This window comes from Macaca fascicularis, chromosome 4, assembly GCF_037993035.2.
Source record: "Macaca fascicularis isolate 582-1 chromosome 4, T2T-MFA8v1.1".
In the NCBI taxonomy this organism is placed as follows: Eukaryota; Metazoa; Chordata; class Mammalia; order Primates; family Cercopithecidae; genus Macaca; species Macaca fascicularis.
The window spans coordinates 166,188,897-166,207,386 of NC_088378.1; the positions used below are offsets into that span (position 1 = coordinate 166,188,897).

General features: G+C 47.7%; 1 pseudogene; it reads left to right on the forward strand.

Moving 5' to 3' along the window:
* The first annotated feature begins 2,207 nt into the window (after positions 1 to 2,207).
* Positions 2,208 to 18,490, forward strand: part of LOC102122651 (transcription factor BTF3 pseudogene) — a 32,525-nt pseudogene continuing 16,242 nt past the window's right edge.

The window sequence follows — 18,490 nt, forward strand, 5'->3', positions numbered from 1 at the left end:
CTTGACCTCCTAGGCTCAGTTGATCCTCCCACCTCAACCTCCCGTGTAGCTGGGAATACAGGCGTGTGCCACCATGCCCGGCTAATTTTTGTGTTTTTTTGTAGAGGCAGGGTTTCACCATGTTGCCCAGGCTGGTCTCAGATTCCTGAGCTCAAGTGATCCACCTGCCTCGGCATCCCAAGGTAATGGGATTACAGGCGTGAGCTACTATCCTGGTCTCCGTTTTCTTTCAAAAAATTCCTTTTAAACTCAGATTTACCTGTCATTGTGTTTTCCATTCTACTCTAAGCATGCCGGGTCATCTCCTGCCGGGTGAGGAGCCCCCTCTGTCTGGCCTTCTGTGCTCCCGCTTTCTGCCTTACCCCGCTGGGTTGCTGACTTCAGACCTCTCTCCTTTTCTCTTTTCCCTTTCTCTTCTCTCTCCTCCGTCCATTATTCCCAGTCCCCTCCGGAACACAATACCATGTCTCAAGAGTTATCTGTGGTGAGTGGAGCATCACAGAGAAGTAGTTGGTACTCAATGATTTCTGCTTTCCTGGTTAGGGCAGTGATGCCCAGCCCAGCGCATAAAACAGAACTGGGCCTCCTGGCTCCCAGCATCACTGGTCAAGGGCAGCACTGTGGCCCTAAGCCCTACCCTCAGGCCCTGCTGCGTCCAGCCATCCTGAGCTCAGCCCTCTCACCATCTTCCTGAGAGCTCGCAGAGACCTGCAGGGAATAGCAGAGAAAAACTGAAGTTACTAGTTATGTGTGGGAAAATTCATAGCTGACTTGTGGGAGGCAGAAAATGAGGGACATTTGAATCTTCCAATGTGGAGTCTAAACTGTGTAAATCCCAGGCGAGGCATCTGGTGAGTGGATTAAAATGGAAACCTAGAAGGACCTTGCTACCACGCTCTTAGCTGTAGGGCAGAAAGCAGCGTGCGTCAGGCCAGCCCTGGGTCTCTGCCAAAAGGTTTTATTTCCTGAACCACCAAAACCATTTCCCTTTGAGGGCCGCCCTGTACCCCAAGCCCCAGCACAGAGCTACAAACAGAGGCTCCGAGGCCAGTGCCCCTCTGGCCACACCTGCCAGTGGAGAGTCTGTCCCCACGAGTGCTTCCTGTGCCCTGCCGCAAAGCATCCCCCATCCGCCTGCACGGTCCCTTTCCTCATCTCCAGCCTTGTGGCACTGCCTGTCAGCGTCCACAGTCTCTGTGTGTGCCAGGGTGGCTGGCTGCAGTGCGACGCCTGCAGGGGCCCACAGCCGTCTGGAGCGGAGGCCGGGTCCTTGGGCCTACTTGGAGGAGCCACATTTGGTGGTGCGTCCTTTTGGGATTGTCATCCCTCAGTCTCGGGAGCATGGGCCGTCTGACTCACTGCCTGCAGCACACCACGTGGGTAATCTAAGTGCCCGCCTGGCGGGTAGCTGCAGCCCCTGAGCCAGGGCTGCTCTGTTTTTACTCAACTGTTAACACGTCTCAGCTCTTCTTCAATATCAACATGTTTTCCCATGAACACCAAGTGTAGCATTTTCCCTGTCTTATCGGCCCTAGCAACCAGGAAAGCAGCCACTCGATCCAACCTGGAGAGATCCCCTCGCACTCCGCTGTTAAGAGCCGGGGCAGAAATGCCCAGCAACTGCCATGGCATTTATACCCCAGCTCTCAGCAGCAGTGTGCATTTTTTTTTTAAACTGTAGCCACATGACGTCATTCCTAACTGGCCAGCCTTCCTTCTCCCCCGACTCAATGCAGCCCTCGTGGCCTCGCAGTCCAGGTGCTGATTTGCAGAATGGTGGGAAAACTTTGGGCTCTTTCGTAGGGGGTAAATTTTCTTTGGGTCTCAAAATATCCCTAGTTCCCTAATCCCTTCCCTGGGTCGAGAATGGGTGGCGTGGGCTCCAGGAATGCACACCTGATTGCTGAGAAGCTCTGGCTTGGCTTGCTGGGTGGCCCCAAGAAAGACTTTTTTCTTCCAAGGGGCTCCCTCCTCCCTGCTGTGAAATGGAACGCCTTTTGTCTGAACCCCACTTCCTTCGGTGCTGACATGCAACTGTTAGGTGTTTCCCACGCCTGGCAATCGTCCCTAAGTGCAAAGCTCGGGGGTGCTTTGGTGATCCATGGAAAGGCTGGCAGGCGTGTCTTGTGATAGGAAGAGGTTCTGTTTATAACCATATATGTCTCCCCAAGAGAGCCGATAGATAATGTGCTTGTTCTGGCAGGGCTGTCTTTCCATAGCTGCCCCAGGAGCCCTTTGGCCCCCACTGGCTGCTTCTCCTATTTCAATTTCCATGTCCTCTCGGTTTTGTAACTCAAGGAGCTCTCCTGGCTTAGGAACAGCTGACAACTCCACAGCTCCCAGCAGTGGCACCTGGAGAAGGGGCGGATGGGCACTGACTTGTGGGCGTGCTCTGGGGCACCCTGTCCCCAGCTGTCATGAGTCATTTACAAGGTGAGCAAGGATGCAAGCTGTGAGGGCGGGGAACGGTTGGTGCAGACCCAGGGCATCTGGCAAGGCCGTGCGGGTGAGTTGTGAGATGGGGAAGAGCATTGCTCCCAGGAGAATCCCACAGACAGCCCTGCCACCACATCCTGATTTTCCACCTCCATCCCTCCACAGACATGGGGCCAGCCCCACATTTGGGGGCCGTGTCTGGCTAGACTCCAATCACATTGCTGAATCAGAGAGCTCAAAGGCTCTTCGAAAACCCATCAAACCCAAGCTTTTTATGTTGCAAATGAGGAAACCGAAGCCCAGAGAAAGAGTAATTGTCCTAATCAGTATAGGAGCCTATCTCCTGTCAGAGCTGTCCCTCCGCAGCCAGAGAGCTCAGGGGCAGCCCCCATCCCACGTGTGCTGCGCCTCCACACCTGCAGCAGGGGGAGGTGAGCACAGGCTGGGACCGGTGCTGAGGGTGAGTGGGGCGCTCAATTGGAAGTCATCAATTTCATCCCTCATGGTGGGTCCCTGTCCCCTCTCACTCTGCTGACCCCTCCCGCTGCACTTTCCTGGCCCCTTCCAAAAGTAGTGGCTTTTCCTTGTGGGCTGATGTAATTCCTTCGCTGCCTTCACCCCAGGAGAGGGACCAGCTGATCCAAGCTAGGGTGGCTGTGAAGCTAGGGTGGCTGGAGGCTGCTCCTGTCATGATTGAGCACCGGGGGTGCAGGGAGCAAAGGGCCATCACAGCACAGCCTGCCATAGCGGGGGTGGCTGGCAACGACTGTGCACGACCATGGCCAAGAAGCTGTTAGGCTCTGATGATCCTGTCACTGAGCCTAGGAGTGGGAATTTCTGAGAATGCCCCTAAAGGTGGCAGCATGGACAAAAGCTGCTCCCTAGCTTTGAGGGGCATCTTTCCTCAGAGACCTGGAATGCCATGCATCTGTTTATCTCCCCAGAGAGCCTGTCTGCCGACTGTTTACCTCTGATTTCTCCATGGGCTCAGCGTGCCATTGGCATTGAATCCATGTTAAAAAATAGTAACATCCGAGCCATCGACTTTCACATAAAGGCCTTGGAGACCCCTGCCAGACTGTGTCTTCTACGTGGGGCCGGATTGATCCCTGCCAGATAGCCCAGTTGGAAGGGGCAAAAAGAAACAGGACCCCAGTGCCAGGAGCAAGGGACCCGAGGACCACTGAGCAGGTAGTGGAGTTTGCCCTGCACTCGGCCAGGACTCAGAGGTCACAATAACATGGAACTGGGCCAGGGACTTTGCCGGAGGTGCCTAGATGTTTGGTATTTCTGAACCAAAGGCCATGGCTTTTGCTCCCATGTTTCTGATTCTGTGAACTGGCTATGCCTCCCTCCAGATTGCCAGGGTTTCTTTCCTTTTCCTGCCAAGGAGTGTCAGGTGTGCTGGTGGATTGGACATTTCAGACCCAAGCCTCAGGCTGGAGCTGGGGCTGTGCTGGTGGATTGGACATTTCAGACCCAAGCCTCAGGCTGGAGCTGGGGCCCTCTGTCCCCCTCTCTTTCTTGTCTGTCCCTCAGAGAATCTGTTCCTCCATTGTTTGGCCAAGACTTCCCTGTCTGGTGGTTAAGAACTGAGGGACTGGGGGTTTCCAGCCAGGCTGCATCTGTGAGGTTTGTCTTCTTCCTTCTAAAAACTGTGAGGCCTGGTCAGTGGAGTCTAGGCAGAGTGTTCTTTCCAGCTAGCACTCTCTCTCTGCCGCCTTCTTCTTCTTCTTCCTCTCTCTCTGCCTCCTCCTCCTTCCCTCCTCCTCCTTCCCTCCTCCTCTTTCCCTCCTCCTTCTTCCCTCCTCCTCCTTCCCTCCTCCTCCTTCCCTCCTCCTTCTTCCCTCCTCCTCCTTCCCTCCTCCTCCTTCCCCCTCCTCCTTCCCTCCTCCTCCTCCTCCTCCTCCTCCTCCTCCTCCTCCTCCTCCTCCTCCTCCTCCTCCTCCTCCTTCTTCTTCTTCTTCTTCTTCTTCTTCTTCTTCTTCTTCTTCTTCTTCTTCTTCTTCTTCTTCTTCCTCCTCCTCCTTCTCCTCCTCCTCCTCTTTTTTCTTCTTCTTCTTCTTTTCTTCTTCACAAGCTTTCTGTAACTTACTTAATCTCCCCACTGAGCCAGTTTTTAAAAAGAATATTTTGTAGACATGGAGTCTCACTGTGTTGAACAAGCTGATCTTAAACTCCTGGTCTCAAGGGATCTTCCTACCTCATCCTCCCAAATTGCTGGGATTACAGGTGTGAGCTACTATGCCTGGCTTGAACTGATGGAGTTTAGGCAGTTGAGATTTGGAGAGAGTAAGGAAGTGGCCAGGGCTGGTGGCTGGCAGGTGGACAAGCCCAGGTGTGATTTCCAGGGCTTGATGCTGACACCTGTGGAGGAGGGCTCACCATGAGAAAAACGCTGCAAGAATGCTGGATGCACTTTGTCCCTTTTCATCTCTTCAATGGCCCTGTGAGGAGGTAGCCATTGCTATCTCTGTTTTAGATGATGAAATTGAGTCTCAGAGAAGTACCTTCCAAAATCATCAGGCGGGTTTCTGAGCCATTGTCATAGCAGCAAAAAATATTTTTGGGCATCCTTGACATTGTGGATGACTGCATTGTTAGAATGACCATCCGTCCCGGTTGGTCCTCAGCCTTGGGCGAGCCCGGAGGGCTGGTTACCCCATTAGGTGACCCTTCATGTCTTTCTCTTCTTTTCCCACTGTGCACCTATTGCTTTGATCTTCACAGCAATGCGCTGTTATTTGAGTGGTACCCTTGGGAAATGTAGATAGAGCTCTGGGAGCAGAGGGCAGAATCTAAATCCAGGAATTGTGAGGATTACAGGAGCAAAATTCTTTGCACAGTGCTGGGAAGGCACGAATGCTCAGTACATGATGATTCTTGTTATTAGCACAATATGGTATGGAGGGTGGAAGAGAAGAGAGGGAAACCGGGAGCAACTGCAGAATTAGGCATCAGGTGCCATGGAAGCAGAATGGCTCCATTTGTTGAGCTCCTATTCAGGGTGGGCATTCCTTCCTTTTCCTGACTGGCATCCTCATGGCTGTGACTAGGTCTGGGAGGCAGGATGGAAGCCACAGGTTCCAGGTGAGGGCAGCCAGGCACCTGCCCAAGCCAGGATGGGGTGGAGCAAGGATATGAATTCACCTTGGTCAGACTCCAAAGCACTGATTTTAATACTGAAACCCAGCTACCTTTTGGGGGAAAGGGGATGGGGAAAAGACACAGTCATGAGGGACTCTGAAAGAACACAAGGCAGGGAGGCAGGAAGAAGCAGAGGGAGAAGATGGAGACTCTGTGGGAACTGGGGAATGTGAAGGGGTTTCCAGCCAGAGTTTTAAAGAATGGCCTCAGTGCACTGAACATTCCTATGTGCTAGGCGTATCTCTTTGGCTTCACACATATCAACACTTTCAAGCCTCCCCCAAAATCCTATGAGGTTGGTAGTATCATCATCACCACACCATCATCATTACCATCATCATCATCATCACCATCACCATCATCACCATCATCATCACCATCATCACCACCACCATCATCACCATCATCACCATCATCATCACCACACCATCATCACCATCATCATCACCATCACCATCATCATCACCATCATCACCATCACCATCATCATCACCATCATCACCACCACCATCATCACCATCATCACCATCATCATCACCACACCATCATCACCATCATCATCACCATCACCATCATCATCACCATCATCACCATCACCATCATCATCACCATCATCACCATCACCATCATCATCACCATCACCACCACACCATCATCACCATCACCACCATCATCACCATCACCATCATCTTCACCATCACCATCATCACCATCATCATCACCACACCATCATCACCATCATCATCACCACACCATCATCACCATCATCATCATCACCATCACCATCATCACCATCATCATCACCATCACCACCACACCATCATCACCATCACCACCATCATCACCATCACCATCATCATCACCGTCACCATCACCATCATCATCACCATCATCATCACCACCATCATCATCACCATCACCATCACCACTATCATCACCACCATCATCATCACCATCATCATCACCACCATCATCATCACCGTCACCATCACCACCATCATCACCATCATCATCACCATCATCACCACCATCATCATTACCATCATCACCACCATCATCATCATCACCATCATCACCACCATCATCATTACCATCATCATCACCACCATCATCATCATCACCATCATCATCACCACCACCATCACCACCACCATCATCATCATCACCATCATCATCACCATCACCATCACCACCACCATCATCATCACCATCATCATCACTATCATCACCATCACCATCATCACCATCATCATCACCATCATCATCATCACCACCATCATCATCACCATCATCTCCATTTTACAAATGAGGAAAGTGAGGCACAGAGGGGTAAAGAAACTTGTCCAAGGTCACACAGCTACTAAATGATGCAGCTGGATTCAAATTTGTCTTACGGTTAAGTAAGGATGAAAGGACCTTCTTCTCCTTCTCTCTCCTCCCCCTTCCCCCCCCATCATGTCCTCTTCCTCCTCCTCCTCCTTTTAAAAATATAGTCTTTTCTTTAGCTGCAAGGTCAAGTTAGTGGCATGTACGCAGAGTCTTATTTTTCAGCTAGCTCCTTTCTCTTTCTTTTTTCTTCTCTAATTAGAGCTGGGAAAAGGTGAACTTTTAGCCCCTCTGCCACATTGCCTTTTTAGTGACTCAAGCTAATCAGGGAGAAGGGCTGCTGGTGATGGTGGAGAGGGGATTTGGTGACTGGCAAGTGGACAGAAAATTCCAGATGTGTAGGGGTGTGTGTGTGGGTGGGTGGGTTGGGGGTTGTTGAGACAGAAGTCGCTCTAGGAAAGTAAACACTTGGATCCTGGAGCTTGAAACTCACCCCATCCCACACCTTTTTATTAATTCTCTAAACCTGTATTGTAACCTTCATGGTTGATCTACTTTCAGGCATGGGGAAAGTGCCAAGCCCTGAGATCACCTGTTGGCTTTGTCCCAACTCACTGCTCAGGAAGCAGCCTTTGTGCATCCCTTGCTCCTGTGTCTGACGGGAAACTGGGGCGGGAGTAGCAGATCAGGAGAGGACCTGTGCTGGGTGTGGGTTCCCCAGCTCTGGGCGGGCTCTACCTGCTCCAGCCCTCCTGACAAAGGGGAGCCCATGAGTCACCGGTTTTGGCCTGCCTCACCTGTCCAGCCCTCTCCCCTGCACTGCCCCTGCCACCACCACCTCCTCACCCCATGCATTGTTCATCTGTTCCCGTGTCTGTCCCCTTTAACTGAATCACCACTGGGCTTGTCCTGGGACCAGCCCAGCTGTGAACCACACAATCATGAATGGCCTGCACATCAATAGGTTGAAATGGTTAAACAATAAAAGTCTAGCACCAGCCAAGCTGGATGGTTCAACTTGTAAAGAAACAGAATCAACTGCTGCATAGCAGGGAGTCTTGTTTCAGGTGGATTTCACGCTGGAAGGTTCTCTTTCAGCCAACAAATTAGACAACTAGATATATACCAGAGCTAGAGAGAGAAGCTTTTTCTCTAAAGACAAAGCATTTCACAGATCAGCTGGTAGAAGAGCATGAAATGCCTCGAACTACAGCATTGTACAAGTGTACATGTGAACTATGGTTCATCACGGTTACAATAACAACAACACAGAAATCAATCTTTATAGCCCACAGTAAGTTCTCAATAAAAGATTATTAGATATATGAATAAAAAGTCTGTTTCATGTTTGAAATCTGAGCAATTGTAGACCAAGAAACTGAGAATTCTGTGTAACAAAAATATCAATGCTGCTGCAAAACTGTGGTTATTCCAATCTAGATTGACTTCAAAAGTGGAGCAGTTTAAGGAACAGAAACAGATCATGAAGCCAGGATGATGAATGCAAAGAACCAGCAATGCCTAAAGGCAGGATTGCTGTGTATGATTGTCCAGGTTGTATATGGCACAGCTCCTGAAGGTGCACTTCGTAGAGACTGCAATATGCGTGATAACCCTGGAGTTTTTCAAAGTGGTGGCTCTGCATAAGATTTATCCCAGTCGCTTAGTGAGGGATGTGTGAAAAGTTAACTTCAGAGCCAAACAGTGCATATTATTCACAGTTCATCTATATATCTATCTATGCTTACCTTAACTGTTTAGCAAATTGCATACATAATTCATTCACATGAATTCAGCTTTTTTATGAGATAAATATAGATTCACAGGAAATTGCAGAACAATGTGCAAGGAGGTCCTGTGTGTCCTTCATCTTCATTCAGTTTTCTGCAGGTAACATCTTATAGAACTAGATATAATATTAAAACCAGGAATTTACATTGGTATACTCTACAGAGTTTCCTTGGATTTTACCGGCTTTGCATGAACTCATTTGTGTGTGTGTCTGTGCGTGTGTGTGTGTGTGTGTGTGTGGTTCTGTGCAGCTTTATCACACTGAACTGGTGGTAGAGTCTTGTAACCATCACCATAATCAAGATACAGAACTGTTCCATCATTGCAAAAATCTCCCACCTCCTTACTCCATATCTAACCCCTGGCAATGACTAATCTGTTCTCCAGCTCTATAATTTCACTATTTTGAGAATGCTAGATACATAGGAATCCAGTCTTTTTCTTTTGTCAATCACATTTTTTTTTTTTTTTTTTTGAGACAGAATTTTACTCTTGTTGCCCGGACTGGAGTGCAATGGCCCCGATCTCGGCTCACCACAACCTCTGCCTCCCGGGTTCAAGCAATTCTCCTGCCTCAGCCTCCTGAGTAGCTGGGATTACAGGAATGTTCCACCACCCTGGCTAATTTTGTATTTTTACTAGAGACGGGGTTTCTCCATGTTGGTCAGGTTGGTCTCGAACTACCGACCTCAGGTGATCTGCTGGCCTTGGCCTCCCAAAGGGCTGGGATTACAGGTGTGAGCCACCATGCCTGGCCCTTGTCAATCACTTTTTAACTAGTTCTTTCACTGCAAAGTTCTGACTTAAGGATTTCTATGCAAACATAAGAAGTAGATGTGCTTGAACTACAGAGACCAAACTGAGAACAAAGTGGACAACCTTGTGCCTAGAGAGGGCAGGCCAGGAGACAGGAGAATATTTTGATTTATTAAGCACGTAATTGGGTGCCAGGCACTGTTCTGAGGCTTCATGGAAATTGCCTACAGAATGGTGTCCTGAGACGCTACCTCCTCTTGAGGGATTCTTCCCCCACCCCCACCAACCCACTCTCTCTATGTTCTGTGCAGATTCCCACTGGGTCGTCATCCCCCTGAGAACAGGAGTCTGTGGCTTCTCAGAGAGCTTGGTGTGAAGCACAGGGCCTCTGACCACTGAGTTGTTTAGCTTTGGCTTTCCCTCCCCATGGGTGCAGAGTAAACTCTAGCTGTTAGGGGGCTTCTCCCCATTCCTTTGTTCTGCCCTTGGATTGCCCTTGTTGTCACCTCCCAGCTGCTAGGACCAAATCCCACCTGGGAGCTGGATACAGGCAGCCTCTGCCTCCTGTAGCAACCGTGGCTGCTTCAGCTTCTTGCTGCTGAAGATTTGGAGGGAAACACACACGACCGTTATCGGCAACCTCAGCATTTTCAGGAATTAAAGATTAATGGAGAGAAACTCATTGTCCTAAATCCCCAGCTGGGTGTGAGGTTTAGGAAATTCCCTTCTTGAGGTTACTAAGCCTTGGTGGCCTGGTGAGGCTAGATCTCCAGTGACAAAATATAATTGACCTGGGGACTTTGGGGTGAATTGCCACAAACTGACAGTGAGGGGCTTTAAACCCAGGAATGAATGATTCAGGCATTGATGAGCTGTTATGTCTGCAGACCTTTGCAAACAGAAATGAATATGATGGGTCTGACAAGTTTGATGCAGTGTGGCTTGAAGTAAAAGCATTAACCATCGCCAGGTGTGGTGGCTCACACCTGTAATCCCAGCACTTTGGGAAGCCGAGGTGGGCGGATCACAAGGTCAGGAGTTTAGCCAGGCGTGGTGGTGGGTGCCTGTAGTCCCAGCTACTTGGACGGCTGAGGCATGAGAATCACTTGAACCTAGGAGGCAGAGGTTACAGTGAGCTGAGATTGCACCACTGCACTCCAGCCTGGGTGACAGAGCTAGACTCACCTAAAAAAAAAAAATTTATCAACCACATTCTTTTTGCACTTTGATTTTGTGAAATCTCTACATGTATTTGTCAATGGTCCTATGGCCTGATGTGGAGAAAATACAGTCTTGGCATTTCAACTTGCTTGAACTCTAATGAATAAAGCTCAGCTGTTTTATAGGCAGAATCCTCCAGTGTTATATCCCAATAGTATACCAACCATTTTTGAAGCTGGACCACTTACCATTGTTCCATTAGCGCTGTGGCTCAGTTCATGTTCATGTTGTGAACATGAACTTCATGTTGTGGAGCGTATATACTTTATTAAGGCAAATAATGATTGATTGTGTTGTGAGAATTTTGTTAGAAACTTGCAGCCTCCTTGAAAATTGCCTACAGGAGATAAGACGTCTGCATTTAACTTTTCTTTCTAGGTTAAATCCTAAGGCCATAAAGGCAGAAATAAAAAAGAATGATATTTGAGTTCATTTAAGTGCACACAAGTGTCACATGTGTCATTGTCACTATGCTCATTAAAAATCATGTGATTGAACTGAAATTCACCCAAAATGTAGGCATCTTGGTGAATTTAGAAATGTATCAATGAGTGACTCGTTAGGTCTTTGTTCTTCATCCTTTTTGTCTTGGAAACCCCCTCTTTCTTGAGTCACTTCTCATTATGGTTAAGACAGCGTAAAGTTCCCATGAGTCCTTCAAGGGCAAAAATAGATTTCCCTTATAGTGGATTCCAAATAGAAGCAGATAACATTAAAGCAAGGCCCACAGTGGATTGACCCTAAATGAAGCACTGGGAAGTCTTTTGTTTATAAATAAGAGCACGCGAGGCACTGGCAGTGCCTCCTTCTCTTTATAAGAAGTCCTTAGATTTGTTGTATGGACTTGCCATCGCCCTTTTCTCTTTGTAGCAAGTATCCTTCCTATGAGAGGTGTATTAAGGACCCACACTCTCTCACCTACAATTCCCAAAATCCAGACAGCTGTGAAATCCAACAGTGTTTTGTATACTTGACACCATTGTGGCAGCATCTTCTGACCTGAACTGGCTTGAAACAATGTGTAAGCTTTATTTATCTCACTTGCTGTGAATATTCATGCTTCATTGCAAAAATGTTAATGTATGAATATGAGACAGTACCGCAAGCCCCCGTGTGTGGAATTACACATGGTATACGTACCACATTACCTTTGGAACAATCTGAAAACTTCTGAAATCTGTAATACATCTGCTCCAAGGGTTTTGGATAAGAGATTGTGAACCTGAAGCATACCTTTTTTAAAATATATACTACATAAACATCAGATGCTACTTTTTGATAGGGAATGGGATCCAACCAGATGACAGCTTGACAGCCTGCTTTGCCCTCTATTCCTAAGTCTAAGGCGACATGATCCTACCAGAGACCCCAGAGTCTGAAACTTCCTCTGCCTGCACCATGTCCAAGCACCCGTAGCCTTCCCTTTTATGCTAGCCAGGCTCAGAGGCAACCACAGCACTGTGGGCCCTGCATTTCCAAGGATCCCTTTCTGAATATTCCACATGGGAGAGGGAGAGTGGGTGGACAGGGCTTGGCTCACTGCGACTAGTCTTCCAGTGCGGTTTGTAAGGACTTCTGGTAAATTAGCTGAGTCATTTTCTCATTAATTTATCAATCTAGTCATTCACTCTATTAATGCTTATGGTGTGCTTTTGTTACCTAGGAATGTTTTATTGAGATCCTTGTATAAAGTGTGTGTGCATGTACACGTGCACACGTGTGTGTGAGAAACTTGTATGCAATCAGTATTTTCCCAGACCATATTTCAAAGAATCCAATAGATGTTAATCAGTTTTAAAGGAATAATATTTGCGTGATCAAATAAGTCTAGAAAATGGTGAATTAGGCCAGGAACAGTGGCTCATGCCTTTTAATCCCAGCACTTTGGGAGCCTGGGGAAGGAAGATTGCTTGAGCCCAGGAGCCCAAGACCAGCCTGGAAAACAGATTAGTAGGAAGATGATGTCTCTACAAAAAATAAAATAATTAGCTGGATGTGGTGATGCATGCCTGTAGTCCTAGCTACTCGGGAGGCTGAGGCGGGAGGATTGTTTGAGCTCAGGAATTAGAGGCTGCAGTGAGGTAGAGCGATGCCACTACACTCTAGCCTGGGTGACAAGACGAGACCCTATCTCTAAAAGAAAATGATGAATTAAACAATTCCACCGGTTTCTTCACTGCAGCATTTGTTTGCGTCCTTAATAACGCACGGCAGACGTTCAAAGGTAGTGTCGGCACCGACCAAGGAATGCTGGACCCTGGGCCTCTGAGCCCTCCCAGCTCAGATGATTCTTCTGTTCCACAGAGGCTGTAAGAGCTAAGGAGTGAATTGTGTGGAAGGTGGCAGAGCTGACCGACTCCGCGGCAATGGGAAACATTTCCACCCCGCTCCGTCTCTGCGTTTGCAGGGGCTGCTGACGATGGTTGCCTCCTCCAACGACTCCGAAAAAATACAAAAATGCAAGTGGCCACTTGGGGCTGCGCCAGCAAAGAGAATGCTCTTCTATAGACCCTCGAGAGCAATGTCCAAATGAATCTCTTTGAATTCCTTTTACTCCCTCGACAGCTTGCCTTCTACAGCAATGTACTATGAACAGCAAAGAACGTGACTGCCCTCCGACCTGTTGGCATGTTGAGAGGCAAGATTTCTCATGATCCAGAGTCTATGGAGGATGCGAGGAATCCCATTTTGATGTCTGATTTTACAGCTGAGCTAAGGTCTCTCCTGGGAAAACCAACAAACATGGTCTATTTTGCTATTTTAAAAGTTTGCCAAAGTTAGAATGCTGGTTTTCTCTGTGGAGGTTCAACACAACCTTAGGACTCTTAAACTGGACATTTTTGCTGGAAATAAGATATAGTTTTGAGGTAGGATGATGGCAGGTAGGACCCTTTAGTATTTGTTTTGTTAACTAATGACTTGAGTTCAATTTGTCAACTGAACTTAGGTCCTTTCTTTTCTTCTTTTTTTTTTTTTCAAACCATGTTTGTGGTTGTAGCTGTTATTGTTATTACCATGATCATTTCTGCCACTGACTTCCTCTCTGACAGGAGTTATATCAATTTATTTCTATTTTACTTTGTTGTGCCTTGGCCTCTCCAGAGGAAAATGGGAACTTGTATTTATGAAGAAAATGCCTGTCAAATTGGGAATACTCTTGGAGTGGAAAATGGAGGCATTATGAACTAACTTTATTTTCCTCTGTGATCAGCGTGTAGTGAGCGCTCAGTGAGCTATGACTAGAATTTAAGAATGAAGGCCCCACTAGAGCAAGGGTCTCCCCTGTCTTCTTATCTATCATGTCTCTAGCACTGGGACGGGAACTGATAGTGAAGGTGCTCAGTACTTGTTGAATGCATAAATAACCAATGGAAAGAAGGAAGAAGAAACAAGGAAGGAAGGAAGGAATGAAGGAAGGAAGGAAGGAAGGAAAGAAGGAAGGGAGGAAAGAAGGAAGGAAGGAAAGAAGGAAGGAAGGAAGGAAAAAAAGAAGGAAGGAAGGAAAGAAGGAAGGAAGGAAAGAAGGAAGGAAGGAAAGAAGGAAGGAAGGAAGGAAAAAAAGAAGGAAGGAAGGAAAGAAGGAAGGAAGGAAAGAAGGAAGGAAGGAAAGAAGGAAGGAAGGAAGGAAGGGAGGAAGGGAGGAAGGGAGGAAGGGAGGAAGGGAGAACCAGAGAGAGGAATAAGACCCTCTGCTGAGCCAGCAGGTAACGGAATGCCGCCTTTCTTCTTTTCTTGTCATGGAAGCCAGGAGATGCGTAGAATGTTTTTCTTCTCAGTTCTCTTCAAATGCATATGTACATTTTTACTATTTCAAATTTTCTTAGATGTTTCTTTCCTCCCCTCTTATGTAGGTGAGTGAATCATCCCACTGACCAGGACTTTTGGAGTTGATGAGTACAACAGGCGTGTTTCACTACCTTCTAAAAGCATGCACATTTCTGTTTTTAAACTTCTTTGTATCTTAGTAAATCAGTGTCCTTTAGTAAGAGGGTAAGCCCGCATTTGGCCTGTGTACTAGCTAGTGAGGTCTTCATGCTACTAATATTTAAATTGTTTCATCCTTTCAAAATAGTCTAAGCAAACCCAAGTGACCCTCGGACTAAGGCATTTTTCTTCTCTCATTATAGAGGAGTTCCTTTTGCTCCTGTACCTTCTCCTCCCACCTCCCACTGTTCTTCCCCCAAAGGGGTGGTGGCAGGTAGGGCCAAGCAAGTGTGCTCAGAAGAAAGAACACTCGGGGCTGGGCGCGGTGGCTCACGCCTGTAATCCCAGCGCTTTGGGAGGCTGAGGCGGGCGGATCACGAAGTCAGATCGAGACCATCCTGGCCAACTGGTGAAACCCCCCTCTACTAAAAATACAAAACAAACTAGCTGGGCATGGTGGCACATCCTGTAGTCCCAGTTACTTGGGAGGCTGAAGCAGGAGGATCTCTTGAACCCAGGAGGCGGAGGCTGCAGTGAGCCAAGATTGTGCCACTGCACTCCAGCCTGGGTGATGCGGAGTGAGACTCTGTCTCAATAGAAAAAAAAAAAAAAAAAAATTGCTGGGCGTGGTGGTGTGTGCTTGTAATCCCACCTACTCGGGAGGGTGAGGCAGGAGAATTACTTGGACCCGGGAGGGGGAGCCATGAGCTGGAGGTTGCTGTGAGCTGAGGTCACACCATTGTACTCCAGCCTGGGCAACAGAGCGAGACTCTGTGTCAAAAAACAAACAAACAAACAAACAAAGAGCACTCTCCTGGAACCAGGAGACCAGGGTCTGAGTCCCATATTAGCAACTCGTGCATCATGTGGTCTTGGGCAAATCTCTTTTTTGCAGCTTTGAATGCCCCGGCACGTGAGAAGAATGCAATGAAATCAGTGTAGAATGCTTTGCATTTTCCGTGATAGAATGTTGCCTGAAGCTCAGGGCAGGGGCCATGGGACTGGGTCTAGAGTGTGGCCACAAAGCCCCATTCTCCAAGAGTTCCAAACCAGTTGAGTCTGCGGATGCTTGGATGGGTGGCCTGAGCCCACCAGGGCCCACAGTTTTTGTTACAACTCCTATTGTAATTAAAAAAAAAAAAAAAAGTGGGTAATGTCCCTAAGGCGCCTTTCAGTTGATGCATTAAAAATAATTTTAAAACATTTCAAATCCACTAGACTGTGAGTCAGGAGTCTGGGTTCTGGACTTGACTCTGAACTAACTGAGTTTTGCACAAATTCTGTGAATTTTACTTTCTGCATCTGTCGCATTAAGGAGGTGGACTGAACATTTATCTTCAACATCGAGTTCTTTCACGTTTGCTGAGCACTGTTTTAAATACTTACTGTATAATAATCGTATGCAGTAGGTACAATTACAACTCCCATTTTGTGGAATAAGAAACAGGCTCGGAGAGGCTCAGTTCTCATTCAGACCTGGATTGAAGCTGGTTGGCCTGGCGTCAAAGCCCATATGTGTAATTGCCCTTTGACATTTCCCTTGATTTATTGACTTCTTAGAGCAGATGAACCCACAGGACTGGGATCCACCGCTCCCTCGGACCTCTGCCTTTAAGATGCAAAAACAGCACAGTGGTTCATGTCTATAATCCCAGCTACCTGGGAGACTGAGGCAGGAAGATTGCCTGACCAGGAGTTTGAGACCAGCCTAGGAAATGTATTGAGACTCTACCTCTAAGAATAATTTTTTTAAAATAAGAGAAAGAAAAAAGAGAAAAGATGCAAAAACAGTTAAAACACTTCTCAAGTAATTTAGAGCCTTGTTTTCTGGATGTACTTTATTAAGCCAGTGCCGGAAGCCTCATTATGGGATGGATATTCTTGCTTGTCATCTGTCGAGTTTATGTCAGTTAGCTAGAAAAGTCCTCAAACACATATTGACCTAGAAAAGCACCATTCTGCCTTTTGTATGTTGTGTTTCTTCTTTTACTTCTGAGATGAGTAAGTACAAATGAGTATGTGTTAGAGAAAGACTAGCAAAGACTTAGCATTGATTTTATAAACCACCAACTCACAAACAGTTCAGCTGTGGTCCTGGCTGCTGCTGATAAAGGGAGAATCAGTTGGACACATAAAGTGTGGACATTTGAAAACACAAAATGCCAGACAACCGTTTAGTGATGAACTCTGGTGAAGGAAGAAGCCGGTTCCTTTGAAGCCGAGTGCCCAGTTTTGCTTTCCGGGGTACACGTGAGGCTTCTGTTAATGACAGCTTTGTGTGTGTGTCTGAGGGTGGATTTCTGGCTCAAAAGGAGAAATGACGAAGGTGATGAGGGCGTGCCTTGGACAACAACTGAGCTATTGTCCTGGCCACCTCCCACCCCCTTCCTTCGTTCCTGGATCCCTGGGCTTACCCAGTCACGGTGATAAGGCAGCAAGCACAGAGGTTTTCCCTGGAAGCTGGAAGTACTGCCTCTTCCCTCTCCTCCTCCTCCTCCCCCTCCTCCTCTTCCTCCTCCCCCTCCTCCTCCCCCTCCTCCTCCCCCTCCTCCTCCTCCCCCTCCTCCTCCCCCTCCTCCTCCCCCTCCTCCTCCTACCCTTCCCCCTCCTCCTCCTACCCTTCCCCCTCCTCCTCCTCCCCCTCCTCCCCTCCTCCCCCTCCCCTCATCCTCCTCCTCCCCCTCCTCCTCCTCCCCCTCCTCCCCCTCCCCTCCTCCTCCTCCTCCCCCTCCTCCTCCTCCTCCTCTTTCGCAGTTGCAGCAACTGCTCCTGCTGAGGCCCCATCCCATCCTGTGCCACCTGGGATTCTCCTATTTCAAAAGAAACCCTTGCTGGAACAAAGCCCTGAGAGGAAATGAGTCCAGAGAAAGAGAGTCATTTCCAGGGAGGAGTCCTCTAAGAATAGACGTCAGACTATGACCTCACCTGTCCCTCTACCTGCGAAGGGCCCATTGACATCAATTGCATCCTAGACCTTGGCCCAGCTTCCAAATCACCAGGAGCCTCTTCCTTGTTTTCCTAATAGCTCCAGGTAACTTTTGTAGGGAGTAATTTTGCTTTCTGTTTTCAAACCAATGTCTTTTCCTTACACTTTCCACTTTTCCTTAGCAGGAAAAGACCCCAGATCACAATGATGTGATTTATATTGATCCCTGGTTAGTCATCAGGAAAGTCTGAGTGGAGAATGGAAAACAAAGGGATGCTTGAGTTGACAATGCCCGAGTGTCCCTCGTGGAGGGAGTGCTGCCTCCGGATCCAGGATCAGCAGCCGTGGAAACATCTCCCTTTTGCAGAGGGTGGGTGCTGTGAAGTGAGACCCCACATTTCATTCAGAGGATTTCTTTTCATTTGCTCCCTTCAGGCTGTGATTGTGTCAGGCTTCCAGCATTCTCTGCACCCAGGATCAAGTCAGGTTGGAGGAGCTTTTCCGACTCAGTCTAGGCGAACACTTCGGCTTTCCCAGGTACAGTCCTGGCTTCCACTCTGGGCTCTCAGTTTCCTCATATGTTTCATGAGTTCATCATCATCCTTATAAGATAAAGATAAAGACCAACACCACCTAACATTCACTGAGGATTTACTAGGTAACAGGTGTTCTACTAAGTGTTTCCAGTTCATATTCTCATCGAACCTCCACAACTAGCCAATGAAGAAGGCGTAATCTCTGTCCCCATTTTATAGATGAGGAAAGTGAAGTCTAGACATAACTTACCTGTCCAATGTCACACAGCTAGGAGTCTGCCAAATTAAGATCCAAATCATGATTTTTTTTTAAATGCTTTGCAATCATCTCACTATACTATCTCTTGGAATCAGTAAAGCTCTATTTATCTACCTAAAATTTTTGGAGGAAGACGTACTTTTCCCTTCCCAGAAGCCTTGAGATTCC